The following is a 12,331-nucleotide window of genomic DNA, read 5'->3' as shown; positions in this document are numbered from 1 at the left end:
TTCCCTTCTAGGTTTATTGTAAATAAATTGGCACTCACCTCCAAATCTACTTAAAAGACACAAATCACTGGAGGTGATCACAATTATGAAATGAGTACTCCATCATCTTAATGACTCTCAAAGTGGGATAGAAAGGAGAGGTCCGCACTCCTCTGGACCTTCAATAACATTTGCCTAAGGTAGGTAGAAAAAACAAAAAGTGCTTTTATTAAAACAAATATTAGGGAATCACATTTATGTTTATTCCAAAACCAAGAGAACACAGTAGTATCCAACAAGTTCATTGTGTTGGCAGAGAAACTTATATTTTGTTAAACATCGAGTTCATTGTCCTCAGCTGGAATGCATGATTTCAGTTAGTTTTCAAAAGGTCAGTTTATTTCAGGGAGTAATATTTCTGCAATGCTAAGAATCAGAGGCCAAAAGGGGAAAGAGGACATGGCCTGTAGAATAGATTACATCCCTTTCTGGAGTCCCCGAGGGAAGCTTAGAAATGAAAGCTTAGCTGTGCTGAAGTGGAGACTTGCACAGTGCAGTGGAATGACGATGTTGCAAGAGACTCATTTAATCAAATTTAGTTCTATCTTGCTCACAGAGTCCAATTCCCTTAGATATCAATTCAGGTCTTTCTGCCAATTCTTGTCCATCAGCCCTTTTGAAAAATAATTCCATTTGATGACCAGGTGTATGCATGCATGCTAAATGCTTCAGTCATGTCCGACTCTTTGCAACTCTATGGACTGTAGCCCGCCAGGCTCCTCTGTCCATGGAATTCACCAGGCAAGAATACTGGATTGGGTTGCGATGCTCTCCTACAGGGGATCTTCCCTACCAAGGGGTCGAACCCACGTCTTCTGTGTTGCAGGCAGATTCTTTACTGCTGAGCCACTGGCAAAGCACTGACCAGTCATATACTGAATGCCTAATATGTACAAGGTGTGTACACTAGTCCAGGAGGAAAGATACTGTTTTTCAGCCTGATGGAAGAGACCATGCTGCCAAAAACTCATCTCAGGGCTTGCAGTGTGGTAGGGATGCAGTACATCTCTGTTGAAGGGTTGAATTCATGGCAATAAAAGTATAATGTGCTATAGGAGAAATGTTGCTAGGAAATGCACTGTTTTTGTGGCAGGTGGTCAGGGAAGAATTACCAAGGGCAGCAATATATGCACAATGTTGGTAGAAATGTAGGAATTTGCTGGATGAGAAATGAGTGGGAGTTGGAGGGGAAGAGTGAACCTGCAGATTGGGCTAAATGCCCACCAAGCAGCAAGAGATGCCAGGACAAACTCACTGCGTTAATGTTCTCCATAAGAGAAAGTGCAAGTTCATGCTGACCTTTGGAGGAGTCCCATGAATCGTCACACGAGTCATCTCCTCCTTTTCTTGTTTTTTGTTTTGGCCATGCCACGTGGTATGCAGAATCTGAGTTCTCTGGAGTACCAGAGGAGTCTCTTTTATTTTTTGTCCTTTTTTCATCTCTTTCATTTGTCCTTTCAGCACTTCACATCCACAGGAAATTATTGACGTTCTGTCCACGTGAGCAGAGAGTTTCTGTTCTATATCTGAGTCGGATATTAAAAGCCAGTCCCCACTCCGCCCCAAGGGTCGAGTTCACACCCTTCATTTCACCACCTACGAGTTCTTCTCTTTGGTGCTGCCTTCTTCCACAAGTGACTAAGGGCTGGGAGGTCGAGCGGCTGAGGCTGGGAGCATCACAGAGCTGGGGCTGCTGCAGGGGCAGGATACAGGGTTGAGCCAGCACTCACCTGAATGGGGGCCAAGTGGCTGCTGGAACCAGCATCTTCAGGAAAGACAGGCGAGAACCACAGTGGCTGGTCTGCAGCCAGAATACCTGGCCATAGAGTGGATGAAGGAAGGGATCCAAGACGGGAAACTAAGTGACCTACGGGAAGTTTGCAGAGGCCATTGGAGAGGATGGCAAGTCTGGAGGAATTTTCTGGGCTGGTTTGGATACTTGTGATGCTTTGGAAGAATTGCCTGAGGCCTCCTTCAGGGATGGAGGAGATCAGTAAAGGGATTAATTTATACACTGGATGGTTAGAACCTCTTTTGTGAGCTTCTATGCTATGGTACACTGTGAGTGTCTATCAAGCTAGTAATCAGTTCTTTTTTTTTAAACTTTGTATTTTGTATTGGAGTACAGTTGATTAACAATGTTGTGTTAGTTTCAGGTGTATATCAAACTAATTCAGTTCTATAAGTATATAAATGTATCTATTCTTTTTCAAATTCTTTCCCGATTTAAGTTGTTACATAATATTGAGTAGAGTTCCCTGTGCTATACATAAGGTCCTGGTTGATTATCCATTTTAAACATAGCAATTTCTTAATGCCTGTATCCCTAACGGCAGGAACTGTGGCTGTTGCACCTTTGAGACTATGTTCTCAGTACTTAGCTCCATAGGTGCTCAATCAGTATTATTGAACAATTCATGGGATGGGTGGGTGGCTGGCCTGGCTCTCTTGTCTAGCCCTGTAGGTATGTAATTGGTGGTTTTGTTGAGATGGGAAGGAGAGGTGAAATCTTGATTAAAACTTGGATCCATTGGAGCTCTTTCCCCAAGGAAAGGAAGCTGCTGCCTTTTGAAGTGGTACTGAGGGACCTGAAGAGAACCTTGCCCATTCATCGTTCTACCAGAGAACATGATCCTTCCCTGAACTTCCTGCTCCCACAGATGAGGACTGGGGGTTTTTCTTTGTGTAGCAGACGCTCAGGAAATGCCTGTTGATTTGACTTTTCAATGTGCCATACAAGAAAACAAAAGGCAAGACATTTGAGATTTTTCTGAAATGAAGGAAGCAATTTGGATAAAGGTCATAAGAAGGAAGAGGACTTTTTTACTAGCACAAATTTAGACTTGGAAGTTAGCCTCACCCTCATTTCATTGATATGTGTGGGGATCCTGAGACCCAGTGGGTGAAATTCGTCTCTCAGCCACACAAACACATAATGTTTGTGTGTGTGTGCATCACATATGTTGGTTTTTATTTGCACACCCAACACTTGAACCCAACTTCCTGATCGCCTCTTAGACTCAGACTTTCTCCTTTCTCGTGAGGAAGAAGGTAGGCATGCCTGTCTATGACCAAATGTGGTGAAGGTAGCTGAATAAGAAGCCCAGAATATGCACCTTATTAGCTCTGATTTCCTCTTCACTTTGAAGTCCTCTCCAAGGCTTTGAGAGTTTTCTTTTATTCATCCACATGCAGCTCTGTACCCCCAGACAGCTCTCCAGCTCCACACACATACGTATCTCTGATTCTAAGACAGCTTTGATGGATATCCGTGAGACCACATGTTCCTCCATTCATGCTTTTCCCTTCTTTTAAATATTTATAAAGGTTCACAAGCAGAAATAAAAGTCCTTCAGATTCAGAGCCAACTAAAAATAGCACCTCCATTCCTTGCCAGGCAATCTGGCATCAATCAAGGCCATCGGAAAGATGCTAGGGAGGAAAGAAGAGGAGCTGATAACCATTTTATCCAGTTTTTTTTTTAAGTTATCCCCCTCTGTTATTAATAAGTTAGCAGGACAGACATCTTGGGATGCAACCCAGATGTTTTCTGGGTTCCCACTGCTGAAGATAGCTGTTGCTTCAGGGTTTTTCTGATAAAATGTGTCCATGTGGAGAGAGGGCTTTGAACTAGCTAACTGCCAGGGGAGTCTAGTTGTTGGGCAAGGGTAAGATAGGTGGAATCTTCAGGATGGGATGGGGACCCTGTGAATTCTCTAGAAAACCACTACTTCTATTTACTGGGTTTAGGCTTGCTTTGGGTCATGTATCTGGAGAAAGGAATGGCAACTCACTCCAGTATTCTTGCCTAGAGAATCCCACGGACAGGGCAGCCTTGTGGGCTACAGTCCATGGGGTCACAAAGAGTCAGATGCGACTGAGAGACTTTCACTCACTCACTCACACTCGGGGTCATGTATACGGAGCTGTCATTGACTCAGTGATAGCTATTTTATAGCTCACTCGTCAATCCTGGGTTTCTTTTTCAGTCTTGCAGTTTCCCAGAGCTCTAACGTTGGGAAACTGGACAGTCATTCATCTGCTCTGGGATTGCCCCTTCGTTAGCTCTGGCAGACAGATTTTTGAAGTTTTCCCTTGGGATTCAGGTCTCTTCCTCTGTCCTTGGGTGCTGATGTAGTTGGTGAAGGCCCTTTTCAGAGAACTACCAACCCTAAATTCCAGCCACCTTTCTCTGAAACATTATTTTTGGATTATGATGCATTCTTTTTTTATTTTTTTTTCTGCTGCTTCTCGAAATTTTGGTTTATGTGTTCAAAAGTTTTGACTTTTGATACATTTATCACTGACAAGGCTTTTAAGGGCAGATTTACAAATTTAATGCCTTGAATTTGACTCTTAGATTTGACCTGAATCAACTAGTCTCTCGGAGAAGGCAATGGCACCCCACTCCAGTACTCTTGCCTGGAAAATCCCATGGACGGAGGAGCCTGGTGGGCTGCAGTCCGTGGGGTCGCTGAGGGTCAGACATGACTGAAGCTACTTAGCAGCAGCAGCAGCAACTAGTCTCTGTGAGCGTGCTAAGTCACGTCAGGTGTGTTCAACTCTTTGGGACCCTATGAATTTGTGGCCCACCAGGCTCCTCTGTCTATGGGATTCTCCAGGCAAGAACACTGGAGTGGGTTTCCATGCCTTCGTCCAGGGGATCTTTCTGACCTAGGGATTGAACTCACATCTCATGTCTCTTACATTGGCAGGAGGATTCTTTACCTCTAGTGCCACCTGGGAAGCCCACTCTCGTCAGGAAAGTGCATATAATTATTACTACTGCCTGAATGGTAATAAAACAGAAGGGACAGAGAGTGATGAGTACAAAAGAGAACAACCCTAGGTAATAGCTCAAGGTTTTATGCTGTTATACAATCGATAGTACCTTTCTCTTATCTATTTATTCCTTTTAATTCAGAAATAGTCACTGAGAAGGAGAATGGAGAAAAACAATTCTTTATATGTGGATGGATATGGGTCTGCAGTGGGGAAAACACAGAAGTTTGAAACGAATTCAAATCTGAGCCAGGTAAGTGACTTTATTAACCATCTACACAGTCCATACTGCGTGCTTGATTTTCCCCTCAGGAACGTTTATTTCTTTGGCTCCAGCTGAACTGACTGAAGGAAAGAAGACGTGCTTGCAATCTTTTTCACTATTTAATTTGCTCGCTCTCTCTCTCTCTCTCTCTCTCTCTCTCTCTCTCTATATATATATATATATATATATTTGGTTCAGAAGCTGAATGCCTTTCATGGTCACAAATAAAAGTGGAATAGGTGAGGGGTTCTTAATTACACTCACTTCCCATTTTCCATTACATGAGCTGTTTTAAGCCAGAGAGCACGTGGTCGAGACCTTATCTTTATGGTATTTTCTGTTTGTTTCCCTACAATAGAAAAAAAGTTTACTTAAGCTTATAAAATTAAGGGAAGATATGGGTGGGTGTGAAAATGGGTTAAAAGACCTAGAGAACCATTTCCTTGGAAGGAAAACTAGAGTGGTTGTTATTGATGAAGCTAATCACGGAAATATGCAGGCTTAAACATATTAGAACTTTTCTCTGTGTCACCTACTATCCCCTCACTGATGGATTTCAGCTCACACCACTTCTCAGTGTCTTGGGGTTATTTCACAACATTATGTGATACTTGCTTTTGTGCAAATACAGGCTCCTGTTGTCTCCTTGATGTAGATTGGAAGAGCTGTTTATTGGTTTCACACAGGCCACCTCTTGTGTTGAAGACTCGTGGAATTACTATTGCCTTTCTCTCTGACTCTCCTTCAGATTCCTGAAGCAACGTCAAGCAACATCAGTTTCTTCACGCATCTGTAGCACTCACAAGCATGTTACTTTCATTTTCCCAGTTTTACTCAGAAATAATTGACCTGCATCATTGTATAAATTTAAGGCATATAATAAAGTGGTTTGATTTATGCTCATTGTAAAGTGATTACAATAGGTTTGTTATTCATCAACTCATATAGAAATGAAAAAAAATAATTCTCCTCTCAGAGAACTCTCAGAGTCTACTCTCTAAACAACTCGATATATACCACACAGCAGGGTTAACTACTGTTGCCACGCTGTACATTACATCTCAGCATTTATCTTATAACTGGAAGTTGGTGCCTTTTGCCTACCTTCCTCCAGTCTTCCTCTTCCCTCCATTTTACCTTTCGATTATGTGATCCACGGATACTTTCTTCTGCTATAGAAACCCATCCACTCGATATACTGTTGTTGTTGTTCATTCACTCAGTCGTGTCTGACTCTTTTGCAACCCCATGCACTGTAGGGTTCTCCATCCATGGGATTCTCCAGGCAAGAATACTGGAGTGGGTTGCTATTTCCTCCTTCAGGGGATCTTCACGACCCAGGGATCGAACCTGTGTCTCTTATGTCTCCTGCATTGACAGGCGGGTTTTTTTTTTTTTTTTTTTTTTTTACCTGGGAAGCCCTCTCTCAACAGTTAACATGTATAATCCTTTCTCAGAGTTCTCTTGTGTCCAGATCTCAGCAGGAAACAAAAGGAGTGCTTGAATTGGGCAGTTAGAGTGGAGTAGAGGACAGCTCATAAATGTGTGCACAGAGTGTGGGAAAAGCACAAGAAATGTCACAACACTATAGGCTTCATAAGAGTAGGCTGTTGGCCTCCCCTGAGGGGTGAGGGTGCTAGTGGGTTCTGGAACCCAGGCACAGAGAGCTGAAGTGGAGAATGATAGACCCTCAGCCCTGCTCCTGTTGATGCCACAGGAGTAAAAAGGAATCTTTATTGGGATTTCACCAGTGGTCCAGTGGTTAAGACTTCAATTCCTTGTCAGTAAGCTAAGATCCCACATGCTTCACAGCCAAAAAACCAAAACATGAAACAGAAGCATTGTTGTAAAAAATTCAATCAAGACTTTAAAAATGGTCCACATCAAAAAAAAAAAATCTTAAAAATAAAAAAAGAATTATTATCTCAGCCTCATTCTCCTCTTCTGTATGAGCTCCCTGATAATCAAACACGAGAGGAAGTCTGAGGGGAGGTGAGCATTGGCAGCAGTGTGCATGGTTCAGCCTTCCAGGGCACAAAGTAGGGTGGAGAAGGGGGCGGGGAAATGAAGGGGAAAAAAAAAAAATCCATCTTCATTCCAGGCCAGGGATGGGATGTACTGGCCTTGAAAAGTCATTTGGCAGAGACATTTACAGTTTCCAGAAAACACACATGCTCCCCAAATTTCTCAACCCCTTTTTGCCAGGTGAGGTCATGTGGCTAGTTCTGAAAAACGGACAGCGAGTGGACGTTGTGTATGTTACCTCTGGGCTGAAACACATAAGGGGCAGCACTGGACCCTGTGGCTTCCTCTTTCTTCGCTCTGCAACGTGGAGGCTGTATGTGCTGTAGAAGAGTGCTGGAGAAATAGGTTGGAGCGTGAACCACCTCCCGAAGGAGAGGCAGCCTGGAGAGACGCTGGACCTGCAGCAGACTTTGCGTAGTTAGAAATAAAACTTTGTGGGTGGGCTACTGAGATTCTGGGGGCTAATTTCTTCCTGCAGAATAACTTATTCATCCTGACTAACACAGCTAGGAAACTTCTGGCCTCAAACACTGACCTCTCAAAAATGAAATTGACTAGTTCCATATACTGAAGAAGACTTTACCAGTATAGGAGGCTGTGTGACGCATTAAGAAAGAAGACCGACCACTGCCAGCTGGATACTTCTTTCCATGAGACTGCCATAGGCATTTACTGATCTTGGAGTTCTTATCCCTCAGTTTGTTTGATTATCTTGTATCTGAACGTGATTCTTCCCCAGTTTCCCCCTCCTTACACTTCCCATCCAGATGTAAGCAAGTTAGGTACTGCTTCAGAAATCCCCACCTCCTTTTTTGAGGCTAACAGTTACTATTTTCTTTGTTTAAAATGTATTTTATCAAAGTATAGTTGATTTCGGAGAAGGCAATGGCTGATTTACAATGTTGTGTTTATTTCTGCTGTACAGCAAAGTGATTCAGTTACACATATGTATATACTCTTTTTCACATTCTTTTCCATTATGGTTTCTCACTGAATATTGAATATAGTTCCCTATGCTCTACAGCAGGACCTCATTGTTTATCCATTCCGTATATAATAGTTTGCATCTGCTGATCCCAAACTTCCAGTCTGTTCTTCTCCCAGTTCCCCTTCCCCCTTGAGGACTAGAACCACAAGTCTGTTCTCCGTCTGCAGAATTACTGCCTCTTGAAATATACCAGTCAAATTAATTGCTTGATGATAACCTAGAAACAGATGATCAATTTGAAATCATAGACTCTCTCTACAGACTATGGGAAGAACTTGGATTTTGCAGCCAGCCCTCCCAGTGTTTGAGTTTCATTCCAGTCACTTATTAACTCTTGTGACCTTGTGTATATTATTTAACTGAGCTTTAATTTCTTTTTCTCATCTGTCAAAGGAGGTTTTATTATCACTTTTATCAAAGTAGGATAAAACCTACTTTGCAAGATTATTGTAGGCATTTAAAAAGATAAGACATGAAAAACAGACTTATGGTTACCAAAGGGGAAAGGGAGGGGGCGGGATAAATTAGGAGCTTGGGATTGACATAGACACACTATTTTATATATATATAAAAATACAGCAAGGTCCTACTGTATTAATATAGGGAACTATGCTCAATATTTTGTTGTAACCTATAAGAGAAAAATATCTGAAAAAAAATGTATAACTGAATCACTTTGCTATACACCTGAAACTCAGGCAATATTGTAAATTCAATACAATTCAATTGAAAAAAAAAAAAGAAAATAGCACAGTGGTTGCCTGATATATTTTAGAAACTAGATGATTGAAAATCTTTATTTTCAGTTTGTGAGAATTCAGCTGAGTTTGTGGCTGATGGTAATTGAGTTTACCGTAACATCATCACAGATCTTTACCTCATGTTTGGTTATGTTGGTTGGGCCATGTCATGGGGCTTTGTGGGATTCTTGGAAAGATAACATAGATGTTTTAAACTTGTGTACTAGTTTAAAACTGCTGAATTTCTGAGAGCGTCGTTCTTGTTGGCAAATTGACTGAAAAGTTATAGCTCCTGACTCACCGCTGCCAATTGAGAGGTTATGGAGAGTATTCTATAATGAATAATGTTCTATTCAAAATGCAAAATACTATTTTATTGAAGCTATTTGGAATATTGGATTAGAAATTAGTCTGAGAGTCAAAAGACGTGGTTGCTCCCATCACTCACGAATTTTAGATGTGTAACTATTGCTAAATCATTTATTCTCATCAGTTCCTAGTACTATTCTCTTTATTAAAAAGTGGAAACAGGCATGTCTGACTTGCCTACACTCACAAGGTTATTAGGAGACTCAGAGAAATAGCACATATGCCAGGCTTTGAAGAATTATTTGCTATCTAGCATAGCGCTTGCATGTGACTAAATATTTGCTGAATGGAGAGGGTTGGATAAATAAAAACTGAATCAAAAGAAATAGAACAGACTCAAATTATAGTTTCCCCTGAGGATGGAGAAGCAAACATAGACATCCACAAGCCTAGAATATCGAAGTCCTACTAACATGGCTGAACTTAGTGACTTAGAGCCACAACATTCCACACTGGAGAGAATTTTGAAAGTCCACAAATTCAATCTTCTTTATCCATGAGTACATCAAGGGGAAAGTGGCTTGTGGTTGTGGTAAAGTGGGAGTCCCAGCCTTTGTCTTCTAAATGTAAGACGAGTGCTGGACTCACGCCGCCACTTGGCGTCCTTCTAGGCTTGGTGACATCCCTTTGAGTCCTGAGACTGTGAAGATTCTAAGGGAGGGTCTCTGATCCTTGTGAGCACACGTATGGATGAGACCCGATTCATGTGCTTTGCTTTAGATCCCAAACAACACAATCCTTAACCCACACACATTTTGTCCCAAATAAGCCCCAAGGGTGTTTATGGTTGTATTCTGAGAATTCAAGGGTGATGGGGAGATTTTACCATTCTCTCAGGCTCCTCCCACACTCTCAAGGTCGCCAGGTTCCTCTTCAAATGAATAGAGGCTTTCACATGTTGACAAAGCCTGTTCCATGTGGTCTGGTGTTTCCAGGTATAGACAGAGCTTCAGGTGCAGGGATGATGTCGCCTTCTGTCACAGGGCTCTCATAAATGCACTCTCCATGGTGAATCACTCTTGCATGAGGGGTCCTGAGACAACACGGGGGCTTGCTTCTGTCTCAGACCGCCCCATAGCCTGTAGGGCTAAAACTTCTGTACCCATAAAAGTTGCTGCTTCTGACAGCATCAGTCTTGTTGGCAAGTAGGCTGTGAAGTTACCGCTCCTGACTCACCACTCTCAATTGAGAGTGTGAGAGTACACGTGGGTGTGGACACAAGATCACTTGCACCATGCCTGGAAATGGATTAGGAACCCGGCGGCGCTCTCTTTCTTGCCACTGGTGGTTCCTTACTATAAACTGGAAGCAGCCCAACGCTGGATTTCAGAGTAGCTCTGGAGTATTTGCTACCTAGGAAACAGAAGTTCTGCTCTGTGGGTTCTTTACTTGCTTCAGTCCTGAAGAATGAGGGGAAAACTCAAGTTTTTCTTTACCTTGGACAGGATTCCAGGTTGTCTGTTTCAATAAAATTCCATAACTTGATTACGCGGGTCTTTACCCCAAAGTGTGAATTGCACCTGGGTCTCCAAAGCAGAATACAAGTTGAAAGAATTTCAAACATCCTCGTGGAAAAACAGGTTCACTTTCATTTACTCATAGGCGTGGGTGTCTTGCATGAAAACATCACAAACAGTTATTCTTGATTATATAATTGCAACAGTACTTTCTATAAAATACCCCTTCTTTGGGTCAAAATTCCCCTTTGGTGTCGATAGGTTTGACATGATAGATGGATAGGGTGTGTGTGTGTGTGTGTGTGTGTGTGTGTGTGTGTGTGTGTTTGGGGGGAGGTAAACGTAAAACTGAACATGGGTCCATTGAGTGAAAAAATTGATGAGATATGAAGGACCAGAAAAGGAGCAAGGTAGATTTGTGTGTTCCTTATGCCTGGTAGAGAAGAGAAGTGGATTTGAAGAAGTGTGGACATTTTGGTTAAATTGGACTGAAGGTAGATCATTGAACAATCCCTTTTTCTGCTCCCCATGTAAATATGAAAATACAATAAATCCAATTCCACTTTCACTTTTAACCTTATTTAAAAATTTTTTCTTATAATTATTTCTAATCTTTTACTCAAGTGACTTACTGGAGCTGAGGATAATAAGGTGGTGGTCTTTCATTTTCCCTTATTTTGTGTCCCTGGGATCCAGTAGCTATGAATTTTACTTCCTACCTTTGCTCCCCAGTTGCTGGGTGATCTCAGTTAAGGCCTTTGATCTCCCTTTGGATCTGAAAAAGAAAAACCAATGAAATTAATCTACATCTCAAGTGTTAAGTCCCCCAAAGTAGCACATTTCAACATTTCCCCTGACAGATAAGTCTGAGGTGAGGCAACTTTATCGTTCACTTTGCAGGGAAGCAGGAAATATAAAGACAAGGACAGAAAGAGACAAAAAGATGAGACAGTGAATTAAACCTTTCTTTAATTTTAAATTTTCAGTAGTTTGATTTGAGAATTAGGTGAGCATGCACGTCAGTGCCTTTGGTAGGGACACACATGAGAGAAAAAAAGCCAGCTTGTGGTGAGTATCTTTTGATGAGAAAAAAACAAATTCAGGTATCTGTGGTAACGCTATTTGTCTCCTTGTTTATCTCCTGAAACATCCCTCGATCTACACAGAACCACCAGAGAAAAACCACTGCCCCAAATAGATCTTAGAGAGCTGACCTGAAAATTGAGATGGAAATTCCGTGACTGGATCAGAGTGCGGCGCTTCCAGCGTGATCTTGGTCACTGTTGAATACCCCTCCCATCTCAGATGTGCACATGTTCTTCTCACTGAATTTCCTTCGATTTGGGAAAGCTGGCCCGAGCCCTAATTCAGAATCCACCCTTTTTACTCTGTTAACCAGGTCAGGCGATTGACAGAAATGATTCCTGACAATAAAGGGATTATACAAAATATCAAACACATTATCTAAGGATTACTCTGCTGTTGAGAACAAAATCTAAAATTCCCAGCAAAGAGTCTGAAAAGATGTTCCTCTGCAGGGTTGAGGCTTAGAATTCTGCCCCTACTTAATAGACGGGATGTAGAGTGCTGACATTTTAGAGCTGAAAATCACCAAAGGCTTAGAGGAGAAAAACATACATGAAGCCCGCTGATTTTCAGTTCTGTG

At 41.9% G+C, this 12,331-nt stretch overlaps 2 long non-coding RNA genes across 4 annotated transcripts; one reads left to right on the top strand and one right to left on the bottom strand.

Moving 5' to 3' along the window:
- Positions 1–1,557: 1,557 nt before the first annotated feature.
- LOC102389183 lies at positions 1,558–5,983 on the top strand. Of its 3 annotated transcripts, none has more exons than XR_006551365.2 (3): positions 1,558–2,100; positions 4,964–5,074; positions 5,742–5,983. It is a non-coding gene; the product is annotated as an uncharacterized LOC102389183 (long non-coding RNA). The 3 variants fall into 3 exon arrangements; XR_328770.4 differs by having other exon boundaries at positions 5,718–5,983; XR_006551364.2 differs by having other exon boundaries at positions 1,559–2,100; positions 5,773–5,983.
- A 2,788-nt stretch (positions 5,984–8,771) lies between these two features.
- LOC112585176 lies at positions 8,772–12,164 on the bottom strand. Its single transcript, XR_003109608.3, has 3 exons — positions 11,385–12,164; positions 10,645–10,820; positions 8,772–10,561 (listed from the first exon to the last, which is right to left on the bottom strand). It is a non-coding gene; the product is annotated as an uncharacterized LOC112585176 (long non-coding RNA).
- Between the last annotated feature and the right edge of the window lie 167 nt (positions 12,165–12,331).

The sequence above is a fragment of the Bubalus bubalis genome, chromosome 5, assembly GCF_019923935.1.
Source record: "Bubalus bubalis isolate 160015118507 breed Murrah chromosome 5, NDDB_SH_1, whole genome shotgun sequence".
Taxonomy (NCBI): Eukaryota; Metazoa; Chordata; class Mammalia; order Artiodactyla; family Bovidae; genus Bubalus; species Bubalus bubalis.
The sequence above is the reverse complement of the archived record's forward strand: the minus strand, read 5'-3'. Positions and strand labels throughout refer to the sequence as shown.